Consider the following 12298-nt stretch of genomic DNA (forward strand, 5'->3'; position numbering starts at 1 on the left):
AAACAGTACATTACTATGCTACCTACCCACACTACATCCCAGCATTATATCACTGAACTACTACCCATAATATTTTACTGAACACCCTCCCTACACTACTTCACTGCACTATCCACACCTCATCACTACACTATGCACACTAGATGAGTCAAATAGCTCTTGTAACTGGAGAATGTGCTGGTCTTGTTGTCCTATCCCTTGAAGGGAGCTTTTCCCACCAGAATATGGGCAATTCAGGTGAGAGACAACCCCTCTCACCACAAAGTGCCAGTGCGACATCCGAGTGGTCTAGCGAGAAATACAGGGACCGACATTCTTCTTGCCGGATAGTAAATGTCTCAGCACTCCTTGTGCTAATGTCTGTGGATCCTCCAGGCCCTGGCACCCTAATGCTAACCACCACCCCCAGCCTATTGCCTGGCTAGCTTACCACGATAATTAACATTGTAAATAGGCCCCTTAATTCTTTGGGAAAAAGTGTGTTTCCTTAACGCACCATACTATAGCATATTATATAAACGGCAATGTGATGTGCTGGTTTTCAATTTAACAATCACATCAAAATAATTTTATATACAGTACCAGGGCATTTGATGCTACAGTTTTCCTACATCATCTTGACAGGAGCCTCACATGACAGCTCTGTATTATTATTATTATTATTATTATTATTATTGTTATTATTCTATATTTATATGGTGCCACGGGGGTCTGCAGTGCCTTACATACTGTAGTACAGTAAACAAATAAGGAAAAAAAGGCAGAAGACTTGCCATAGGAAACATTGCATAATATGTGATACAAGCTATATAACTGTTGCCGCACATGCAGTCATAATACCCACAAAAGCAGTGTCGGCTACAAGGATTGGTGCCCTTGTTGATGGAGGGGATGATGGTATAAATGAGGGAAGGAAAAGCACATACTGTAAGGGATGAGGGCCCTGCTCATGAGATCTTACAATCTAAAGGAGATTACAATATAAAGGCAGTTTACAATCTTAAAAGGCCTAAATATTTCCACTATTTAACTTTCATTCCCCATCACACATCATGACACTAAGCTGTCACATGTAGACCTATCCCTGCTCAAATAAACACAAGTGTAAATTACACAGGTTTTGATAATATAAGCACCCTCACCTCCTGAAATAATCTGTTTTGCTGTGAAGATTCCAATATCCTATTTGGCTACAGGTGGTTACAAACATACCTACTATCAACTGTTTGGTCCCTAAACAAAATACTTTAAAAAGTAAAAAAAATAACAAGCTTTACAATTTAGAACTGTATTTACAATAAAAATGCCGAAATAGAAAACTTACCAGACCTTTATATACATAACTTTGAAAAGTTTACCAATGAGAAAATATAGTGATATTAGCTGGTGGCAAAACAAGATCAAAATGATTTTTATGTCACTACCTGAAGGATCTGTGTGTTCAGGCCTTGCCTTTTACTCTTGTATTTTTCCACAACAGATGCATTATTGCTTATGCTGCAAGTTAAACTTCTTTGTACACAATTAACATATATTGTTCTGATGCAAAACAGTACATTTTTAAATCATTTTTATGTTGCAAACACATTTGTAGCACTTTTATTTCAGAAGCATTAAGCAGATGTCTCCCGTGAGAATAGCAAGAAGCTGAATAATAACTTACTTTTATATTGCACTGTCATCGTATGTTTTGCTTTACATATTAGAATATTAAATTTGCAGTAAACCGTACCCTGAAGAGCATACACTTGGCGTCATGCTGAACAATACCAAATGTCCTTGCTAACAATTATTATGCAACTTTTATTTACAACTATATATTGGAAAAGAAAATTATTTGTTTTTATACAAAGTTTTTTGCCAAGTGCAGAAAATTAGGTGACGACTATCACCCGCATGAGGAAGCCACTCATGTGACTCATGAACTTATTTGGCAATGTTAGAAGAGAAAGGGCGTTTTAGGTTGGAAAAATATTATGTTGCTTTGAGAACACATTGATTTTGCTCACAGTTTAAAGTACTGTAGAGAGACAAACTATACACAGGTCTGCAAATGACCAGCTGCTTTCACCTTCAGTAACTAAAGGAGTTATTTGCCTGTGATCACAAAACATTGTTACATTGTTACATTCCAGCTACCCTTTTTGCTGTTCCTACATGAGAAATTGAGAAAAAGAGAGATTGAAGAAGTGAACTCTAATAGGTAGTGTGCGCCCATGCCTCAGCGGTGTTGCAGTAAAGCCGGGTACACACTAGAGGATATGGGGATGACATATCGTTCACATCGGGAAATGTGTACTTGCTATGACGCTGACGATGTGCGCTTTTACGTGTCGTCAGCTACATCACCCGTCGGACTTACATGCAGGTCCGGCGGGCGATGTCATCAGCAGGGGCCATGCTGCCGAATGCAGCATGGCCCCCCGCTGTCGTTCCGTTGCTACCGGCATCGGCAAGTGTGTACGTACTTGCCGATGCCGCTACCCCCGACGTGACCCGTCACGGAGTACTCAAGCTGCATATTGTATTGCAGTAGATAATTTATGCTCGCCCATGCAATGGCATTCAAGCGCACTGGCACAACTGCATTTCACCGACCACCTCCCACAAACGGCACTTCCTGTCAATCACACTGCGATGGGTCTGCGTAGCCACACTGACTAGGCTGATTCTGGTACTCACTATGACAGGAGGACACCATGCTAGTAATCTGTGGATAATAATTATGTATATTTGTAAAGTCGATATTGGTCTACTCCTGTGTTTTACAGTCGTTCATGTACAAAGCAGTTTTGCTATATATTCCTTCCGCTGTGTACACCACTACGGAACCCTTCTGGCATCATATAAATAAACAATAATAATATGTCTGATATGTCAAATTCTGCGGATACAGGTTGTGTCTCCCATATTCAAAATGCTGGGACCAAGGGTATTTTGGATATCGGAATATTCCATATTTTGGAATAATTGCATACCATATTGAAATGTTTTAGGAATAGGGCCCAAATCTAAACACAGAATGCATTTATGTATTATATACACCTTATACACATGGCCTGAAGGTAATTCTATATATAATATTTTTGTGGCTCAAACAAAGTTTGTGTACTTACATGAAATTCATTTATGTGTCATATACACCTTATACACACAGCCTGAAGGTAATTTTATACTTTCTTTTTAATAATTTTGTGCTTTAAACAAAGTTTCATTATCTCAGTCATACTAAAAATATTCTGTATTTCAGAATATTTGGATACGGGAGACTCAACCTGTAATGAATTTAAATAACATTTACTTTACTTGTTTCAGTATCCTATTTATTTTCTTACTAATTTCCCTTATATGTAGGAATAGGAGACAAAAAGACAGATTGTCTACATAACGTTTGAAAAACGAAATGAACAAACTGCTTTGTCAATAAACATAAAACTTGTATTGCCCTCCACCCTCCATGATTTTGCAATTGAAATGTGGGCCTAATTCAGAGATGGGCGCTAATGCGGTTGCAGCTGCATTTTCATACACAACGCAGCTGCTAAAATATGCTAATGTCTGCAAATATCACCTGAGTATAAAGACGCCCACTGCTGCCTTCTTACCTGCGTGCGACGATGCATACCTGCGTAAATATCTGTACCATCGATGCACATCGGCACCCATCTTGCCCTTGCGGAAGGTCTGACCAGCCGCAGACTCGGCAGCTCTCCTCTCATGCAGAGGGCTCTCCATGCTGCGTACGCACTCGCAGTGGCTGATTTATGCACACCCATGTAACAGTGTTTAAACGGACAGGCACGCCAGATTTGTTCTGACCACACCCCCATCACCACCCCCAAACGCTGACTACCTGTCACTCGCTGTATTCCGATGTGCATACGTAATTGTAATGCCTTTGCTGCACACGCACAGTGGAGCTTATACATATACGCTATAGTAAACAATCGCTCAATCGGCGTACGTAATCGCCATTGTGTTCATCTCTGAATCAAGCAGTGTGTTCTTTGTGTCATCTGACAGTAGCTATTACAGAGCACACTAGCAACAAGCTAATATTATATTCATCTACTTCTGCCAGTTGTTGAAAACAGGACAGCAGGTTCAAGATCAATTGATACTCCTGAGGTGAATCACCATGGTAAAAGTACTAGACAAACAAATGCAACAAAGTAACATGGCTTTTAAAATGTCATGAAACATTATTATGTGTCTCTGAAGCTTTGTGGCAACGAAAGCTCAAGAATATGGATGTGATTGGCTGGAGAGATAAATGTTTGGCGCAAGCGTCCTTGAAATTAAGATTTGAAAGAGTTGAAAAGGCAAATACCTTATAATTAACATGTATTTTATACATGTTAATTATAAGGTATTTGCCTTATATGTATGGAAATTCATTGTATGGAAATTCAATTTATGCCAGTAAAGTTAATCACTGGTCTAAAACTCTGAAGCCTAAATCTTTGAGAGGTTTGATAAACTCATTAGTGCTGGAGATTATTGAAGTCTCAGACTTTAAAGGATCTATTTTTAAAATGTTGCCTTCTGTACTTTCCTTTTTTGTGGATATAGTAAAATTGCTGTTAAACTGCTACTGAATATAGATATATGAATAACAATAGAAATAATAATTGCATTTTACATGGCTTATTTTATCCACACCATATTCTAATGTGCTTTCAATTGTAGTCATCAAGAAACACATATTAAGTAAGGTCTGTAGATAACGTAAGCCAGGCACATATTGTATTTGGTCTATTTAACTTATCTTTTCTTATTTATGTTCTCATGTAATATACTTGTATAATTTTCTTATCTATTGGAAAGCTCTGTAATTTGTTGATTATGACTTATTGCACTGAAAATAAAAATTCTATTTGTTGTCATTGTACATTTTATACCAGCTGTTTCAAAGGTCACATTTTTTTTTTACTTTTATTGAGCTATAATATATATTGTTATTTTTCTATGGTATTTTTATTTTTTTGCACTTATTGGGGGGAATTCAATTCAACGCAATGTTAAATAGCCGCAGGAGGGAGCTCCCGCAGCTATTCAATACACCGTGCTGTTTGGGCGGGCTAAGGATTTCTTCTCGCACCCCCCTGAGGATGCGAGGAGAAATCCAACCAAAGTGCCGGGCAACTTTGGTCAGAGAATGCCGGTTAACGCGCCTTAACACCCTTATTAAGGTGCGATAACCGGCATTCCCCTACCACACAGCGCATTGAATTGAATAGCTCTTGGAGCTCGCTCCCGGCGCTATTCAATTCACATTGAATTGAATCGCCCCCCATTGGTAGTTAATTTTTTTTGCATTAGATATATCAATGGCACAAAACAGTGAATTTGGTCTATTTGGAGCACTATGGGGGAAATTCAATTTAGGTGCAAGTTTGCAAAAGACGATAAACTTGCACACTTTGACTTAAATTTGAACACACCCGAGATACACACAATTCACTTACAAATGCCAATTCACACTACTCGCAGTGAGTGTGTGAATTTTGTCCAAAAAGCAAACAGGGAAAATAGCATAAAAAAAGTGTGGAGACCTTCCTGGACCCCAAAAAAGTGACAACTTCATTAACAGAATCATACAGAAGACTAAAGGTGCCCACACACATACCGACTTTTCATCCAATTTGGCCGATTTCGACGAATCGTGACGACAGATCATGTAAAAAATGGCCAAATCGTGAGTTTCTACTGTTGATCACGATGCCGATGCGCATCCCCACTCGTCGTACCTCGCATCTTCAGACCTGCCATGCTGTAGGGCAGATTAGCCAATCTGGGACACAATGCACTGGCTGCAAGATAGATCTTTAGTCGGATTGGACATTTTTAACTCCAAATCGTGACCACGGCTGCCTGGGGAGAGTTCAGGGAGAGTTCAGGGGAAATCGTGTACATCGGCTGATTGGGAGCAAGTCGGTATGTGTGTGGGCACCTTAAGGGTATATTTATTAAAGTTTTTAGAACTGGAGATGTTGCCCATAGCAAGTTGCAACCAATCAAATTCTAGCTATTATCTTTTAGAATTGCAAAGGTAATTCACCATGAATTCGCATTGGAGGACCAAACTCGCACCTAATTGAATTCCTCCCTAAGCCCCAATTGTAATAGCCTGGAAGATGTGGGCAGAGGGGAGATTTTGCTGATGTAGTCATTAGATTTAAATCAACATGTCCCTTAAAACAAATTGCCGGTTTAAGTCTAGCAGCTACAGTACCTCACCAAAATCGTGCCACTGCCCACATCTTGCAGGCTATTACATTTGGGCCTAAATGACTTGTACATTTGCTCCCCGACCATAGGCAGGAAAAGATGAATGCTTGATAAATGTGAATATGCCATACTTGCCGACATTCAGCTCCCTCCTTTCGGGAGGGAGCTGAATGCCTACATACATCGGGGGCATGGCCGGGCAATGACTCCGTATTGGGGGAAGGGCCAGGGGCGTGACCGCATGTTCGCATCATTGTGGCCCTGCCCCCCTTTTCACAATGCCGAAGGCATTGTGAAGCAGGGGCAGGGCCACGATGACGTGATTCAGTGTAAATCGCATCATCGTCCCCTTCCCTGCTGCGGGGGTTTCTATTAGTAGTCCGGGGGGTCACGCAGCATCCAGGAGACTTGCCTGCCTCTACGGAGGGTCGGGAGTGGCACCCGATATTCAGGAGGCTTCTGGCCAAATCGGGAGGGTAGGCAAGCCTGGAATATGCTCAGTAGAACACATAAAAATGTGCTCCGTTATACCACAGTAGCGTTTGCATTAGGCACACATCAAGAGCAGTTGCTGGATAGCAACTTTCAGCATTAGGTGGCAGGCAGAAGTAAATGGCAAAGTTTTTCTACTAGCGCATGCAATGGGAAAAATGGGTGTGGCAAAAAGTGTTGTAGGTGTGGTCTGCCTAATGTGGGTGTGGTTTAAATAGCTATAAAAATATATGGAAAATTGTTATGGCAAAGAGCTATAAACAAGTACATCACCAACCAGCCCCATCTGACTAAGTTGATACTATTTTAGTGACTGATACACAATACAGGAACCAATCTAGTGACCTATATCAAATGCAGGAACCATTCTAATACAATGTAGGGACCATTCTACTCCATGGGGCGATTCAATTGTTTTATCGCACACAATCTCCAGTCTAAAGTGATTGGAGATAGAGGTGCGATATTCAATTGTTTTTGGGTGCCCATGTCTTATGACACATGTTGCGCCCAAATAGACCATGTTTAGCACCATAAAATGGCTAAATCCATCTATATCTGTAAGTGAGGCAGAGATGTGTATTTCTGTAAGTGAGGCAGAGATGTGTATTTCTGTAAGTGAGAGGAGCAAAACTGAGTTTTGTCTCAATTTTTGCATGCCCCAGCTTAAAGGGGTATCTTTTTATCAGTTTAAAAACAGAAGAAGTGTGTCTTCTTGGAAGTGAGCTCATTTGCATAGCAAGGACAGCTAATGTGCGTTTCTTTTTCTAGAGATATTTCTTGACAGTTTTAATTCTTGAAAGTTCTGGGTGCACACGGAATATAGTGCAAATGATGCATATATCCAGGGGAAGCCTGGTGAGAAATCTTCTCTTTCTTTCAAATTTGTGCTCACTTTCAGTTAAATGAGGACTGATGGCATGACACTCAGACAACCAGAGGAATTTTGGTCATGCTCTGGTTTCTCTTCAGAACGCACAAATCTTTCGCCTTTTATTAAAGATTTCCGTGGAGAGGAGCAAAACTGAGTTTTGTCTCAATTTTTGCATGCCCCAGCTTAATGGGGTTTTTTTTTATCAGTTTAAAAACAGAAGAAGTGTGCCTTCTTGGAAGTGAGCTCATTTGCATAGCAAGGACAGCTAATGTGCGTTTCTTTTTCTAGAGATATTTCTTGACAGTTTTAATTCTTGAAAGTTCTGGGTGCACATGGAATACAGTGCAAATGATGCATATATATATCTGTATATCTGTAAGTGAGGCAGAGATGTGTATATCTGTAAGTGCGGCAGATATGTGTATATCTGTAAGTGAGGCAGAGTGGTGTATATCTGTAAGTGAGGCAGAGTTGTGTATATCTGTAAGTGAGGCAGAGTTGTGTATATCTGTAAGTGAGGCAGAGTTGTGTACTGTATGTCTGTAAGTGAGGCAGAGATGTGTATTTCTGTAAGTGAGGCAGAGATGTGTATTTCTGTAAGTGAGGCAGAGATGTGTATATCTGTAAGTGAGACAGAGATGTGTATGTCTGTAAGTGAGGCAGAAATGTGTATTTCTGTTAGTGAGGCAGAGATGTGTATGTCTGTTAGTGAGGCAGAGATGTGTATATCTGTAAGTGCGGCAGAGATGTGTATATCTGTAAGTGAGGCAGAGTTGTGTATATCTGTAAGTGAGGCAGAGATGTGTATATCTGTAAGTGAGGCAGAGATGTGTACATCTGTAAGTGAGGCAGAGATGTGTATATCTGTAAGTGAGGCAGAGATGTGTATTTCTGTAAGTGAGGCAGAGATGTGTATATCTGTAAGTGAGGCAGAGATGTGTATTTCTGTAAGTGAGGCAGAGATGTGTATTTCTGTAAGTGAGGCAGAGTTGTGTATATCTGTAAGTGAGGCAGAGTTGTGTATATCTGTAAGTGGGGCAGAGTTGTGTATATGTGTTAGTGAGGCAGAGATGTATATATCTATGAGTGAGACAGAGATGTGTATGTCAGGCTTGCCTACCCTCCCGATTTGGTCGGGTGCCTCCCGAATATCAGGTGTCGCTCCCGACCCCATGGAAAGGCAGGCAAGCCTCCCGGCTGCCGCCTGACCCCCCCAACTACTACAAGAAACCCCCGCAGTGGGAGCCCGATGATGCAATTGGCGCTGAATCGCGTCATCGTGGCTCCGCCCCCCGCTTCACAATGCCAATATTTTCGGAATTGTGAAGAGGGGGCAGAGCCACAATGACGCGATCACATGGCTCCACCCCCGGTTTAACCCCTAAAACCGCGTCATCACCTGGCCACGCCCCCCGCTGTGCACAGACATTCAGCTCCCTCCCGGAAGGAGGGAACTGAATGTCAGAATGTATGGTGTATGTCTGTAAGTAAGGCAGAGATGTGTATATCTGTATATCTTAGGGCAGCACAGACGGTGTAATGGTTAGCGTTACTGCCTCACAGCACTGAGGTCGTTGGTTCGTTGTGTATGTCTGTAAGTGAGGCAGAGATGTGTATTTCTGTTAGTGAGGCAGAGATGTGTATGTCTGTAAGTGAGGCATGTATATCTGTAAGTGAGGCAGAGATGTGTATATCTGTAAGTGAGGCAGAGATGTGTATTTCTGTAAGTGAGGCAGAGATATGTATTTCTGTAAGTGAGGCAGAGATATGTATATCTGTAAGTGAGGCAGAGGTGTGCATATCTGTAAGTGAGGCAGAGATGTGTATATCTGTAAGTGAGACAGAGATGTGTATATCTGTAAGTGAGGCAGAGATATGTATATCTGTAAGTGAGGCAGAGATGTGTATATCTGTAAGTGAGACAGAGATGTGTATATCTGTAAGTGAGGCAGAGATGTGTATATCTGTAAGTGAGGCAGAGATGTGTATATCTGTAAGTGAGGCAGAGATGTGTTTATCTGTAAGTGAGGCAGAGATGTGTATATCTGTAAGTGAGGCAGAGGTTTGCACTTGTGCCTGAAGTGGTAGGTGGAATTGGGGGCTATGGTGAGTGTTGATACACAGAGACCCATCTGATATCATGTATAGGGCTGGTACAAGTGCCCATTGATAATGATGATGCTTTTTCCACAAGCATATAGATCAGAGTGGTACTGAGTGTGCACCAGTGTGAATGTAGTTATGTCTAACTTGCATTCAACTCTGTATATGCCCCAGTATGAGATGTCATGTTCTGTTTCGTCACATATTGAGGAAATCTAAATTAACATATGCAGCACTTTTATATGTATTTCGGGTTGAGTATGGGATGCCGGCGCTCAGAATCCCTGGGTTACAATGCCGACACCTACCAATAAGTAGACTAACCCTACCCTAAACCTAACCCCACAACTACACACCCCTCCCACAGCCTAAACTTAACTCTCCCCTTAACCCCAATACTTACTATTGGGATGCTGGCACCAGGATTCTGACTTGTGTCGGGATTCTGGCGCCGGTATTTTCAGCGTCAGCATCCTGACCGCCTGGATCATAACTACATTCATAACATTCATAACTACATTACTTTTGGCCCCTTAAAAAGTGGGAGTCACATATAGAAACCGTTGTAATTCCTACACCGTTCACCTGATTTGGATGTAATTACCCTCAAATTAAATCTGAAAGTCTGCAGTTAAAGCACATCTTGTTTGTTTAATTTCAAAGCCATTGTGGTGGTGAATAGAGACCAAAATATGAAAATTCTGTCAATGTCCCAATATTTATGCACCTGACTGTATCTCATAACACTGCAGCCAATTCACAATATAGCACACAGCTGTGGCCCAATTTCATTAAATGCCACTCAGCTGTGAATAATGCCATTAATTATTTTTTTTGTGGACTCAGCGGTGCCCTCCAGTGGCCGGCGCCCCTAGGCAGCTGCCTAAAGCTGCCTAATGGTAGCACTGGCCCTGTGTGTACCCAGCATTACTTGCTGTGACCAGAATGGCTACTCCCCTGAAACTCCGCCCACCCAGATCACGCTCAGCGCGAGTGTGTGTCTCATTGAATTTGATACATTGCAATGAGCGGCTGGGAACACACATGTCTCCTGGCCACAATCTCTGACCATGCACACTGCACCTGCGTCCCCAAACAGTAATACAGATGTCACCCTGCTGTCTGGCCCAGCCCTCCCCTGACAGGAGTAACACGTGTGTATACTATCACTTCATAATAGCGTACTGATAGTGTACAGAGAGCTGCAGCTTGGTATTGTTTGCAGGAAAAGTGCATGCTGCATTACCCAATATGTATACAACATAATAATGTAATGAACTGTCAAATACGCAAGAGAGAGTAAAGTATAATACAAAATGCAGGTTAAATTTAATTAAATCCAAACATCTGTTATTTTCCCTTTTTAACATATACTAGTAATCCTGTTTCCTGCCACAGATCAACTGGAAATATCAGTTAGGTAATGCAATAGATAGGCACAACTTATATAAAATATTTAGAATAAAGCAGTGATTCTAATGAGATGTTTTACCAAAGTGCTAACTTCTTAAAAGGTTACTGTTACGAAGAAGAATGTTGGGGCTTTAAGCTTTTCACTAACAAATCCTGTCCTTTAATTAATGTTGCAAAGCAAAATGTCAAGTTAATATTTATTGTTCAGTTTAATTGATTTGCAATAATCAATGGTCTGTGTTTCAGGCTGGTAAAGTTCCATTCAGCATGCAAGCATGCAATAAACAGACAGCACAAACTAACAAAAAAATGTTACTGTGTATCAGCCATAGCAGACTAATCTATGCTACATTCTAAGTGAATAATGTCTGTAAATCAAATTTGCACTTCTTTTTACCATTGAAAACTTTAATGATGCTTTGCAGCTTAAGGTCAGAGAGGATAGGACTTGATTCCGAAATTTGTATAATCTACTTTATGACCTGATATGGAAATAATACAACAGCGGAAAAGTGCATAGAGATAATGATAAAGGGCTTAAAAACTGCAGCGTGCTTTACACTGACTGCGGGTGCTGTTTTCAATTTTCACCTGCAAACCTCTGGGAAGCAGAGATTTACAAGGCTGCTGCTTTGTAAATAAAGGCCAAAGGTTCTCATGCACAGTCGGATATATTTTGTATTATATATGTACATATTTTGTAAATTTGTTTATCTTTTATCACTCCAAAATGCGTCTTTGCAGAGTCACATTTAGTGAAGAGATCCTAGCCTTGTCATCTCTCATGGCTGGAGAAAGGCCTGTCTCCAGCATCAAAGCACTGGGAAAGAATTACATAAACAGATACAAGTAAATGCACTAATATTATGACTTGCATCATTCTGAGCACTAAAGTATTGGGTGCATTTAAGGGACAGGTTTAAGAATTGAATGATAATATGGTTGTGAGTATGTCCAGTAAGTAACCTTTTCTCTTCCAAAACTCATATAGTTTTCTATCACTTTAATGACATTTACTAATATCTATGCTAAAGGAATGGTATTGAAATGCCGGCGAATGCCTGACATGAGGAGATCCGGACTGGGATAGGTAAGTATACTAACCCTCCCCTGTCCCAAAAACCTAACCCTAACCCTCCCTTAGTGGTGCCTATCCCTAACCTCCCCCTTAGTGCCTCACGCAAA

General features: G+C 40.9%; 1 non-coding gene across 1 annotated transcript; it reads left to right on the forward strand.

The window, feature by feature from the left end:
- The first annotated feature begins 7675 nt into the window (after positions 1–7675).
- LOC148522166 (U5 spliceosomal RNA) lies at positions 7676–7791 on the forward strand. The gene has a single exon (XR_015878794.1). It is a non-coding gene; the product is annotated as a U5 spliceosomal RNA (small nuclear RNA).
- Positions 7792–12298: the final 4507 nt, after the last annotated feature.

This window comes from Taudactylus pleione, unplaced genomic scaffold, assembly GCF_031769625.1.
Source record: "Taudactylus pleione unplaced genomic scaffold, aTauple2 ptg000154l, whole genome shotgun sequence".
NCBI lineage: Eukaryota > Metazoa > Chordata > Amphibia > Anura > Myobatrachidae > Taudactylus > Taudactylus pleione.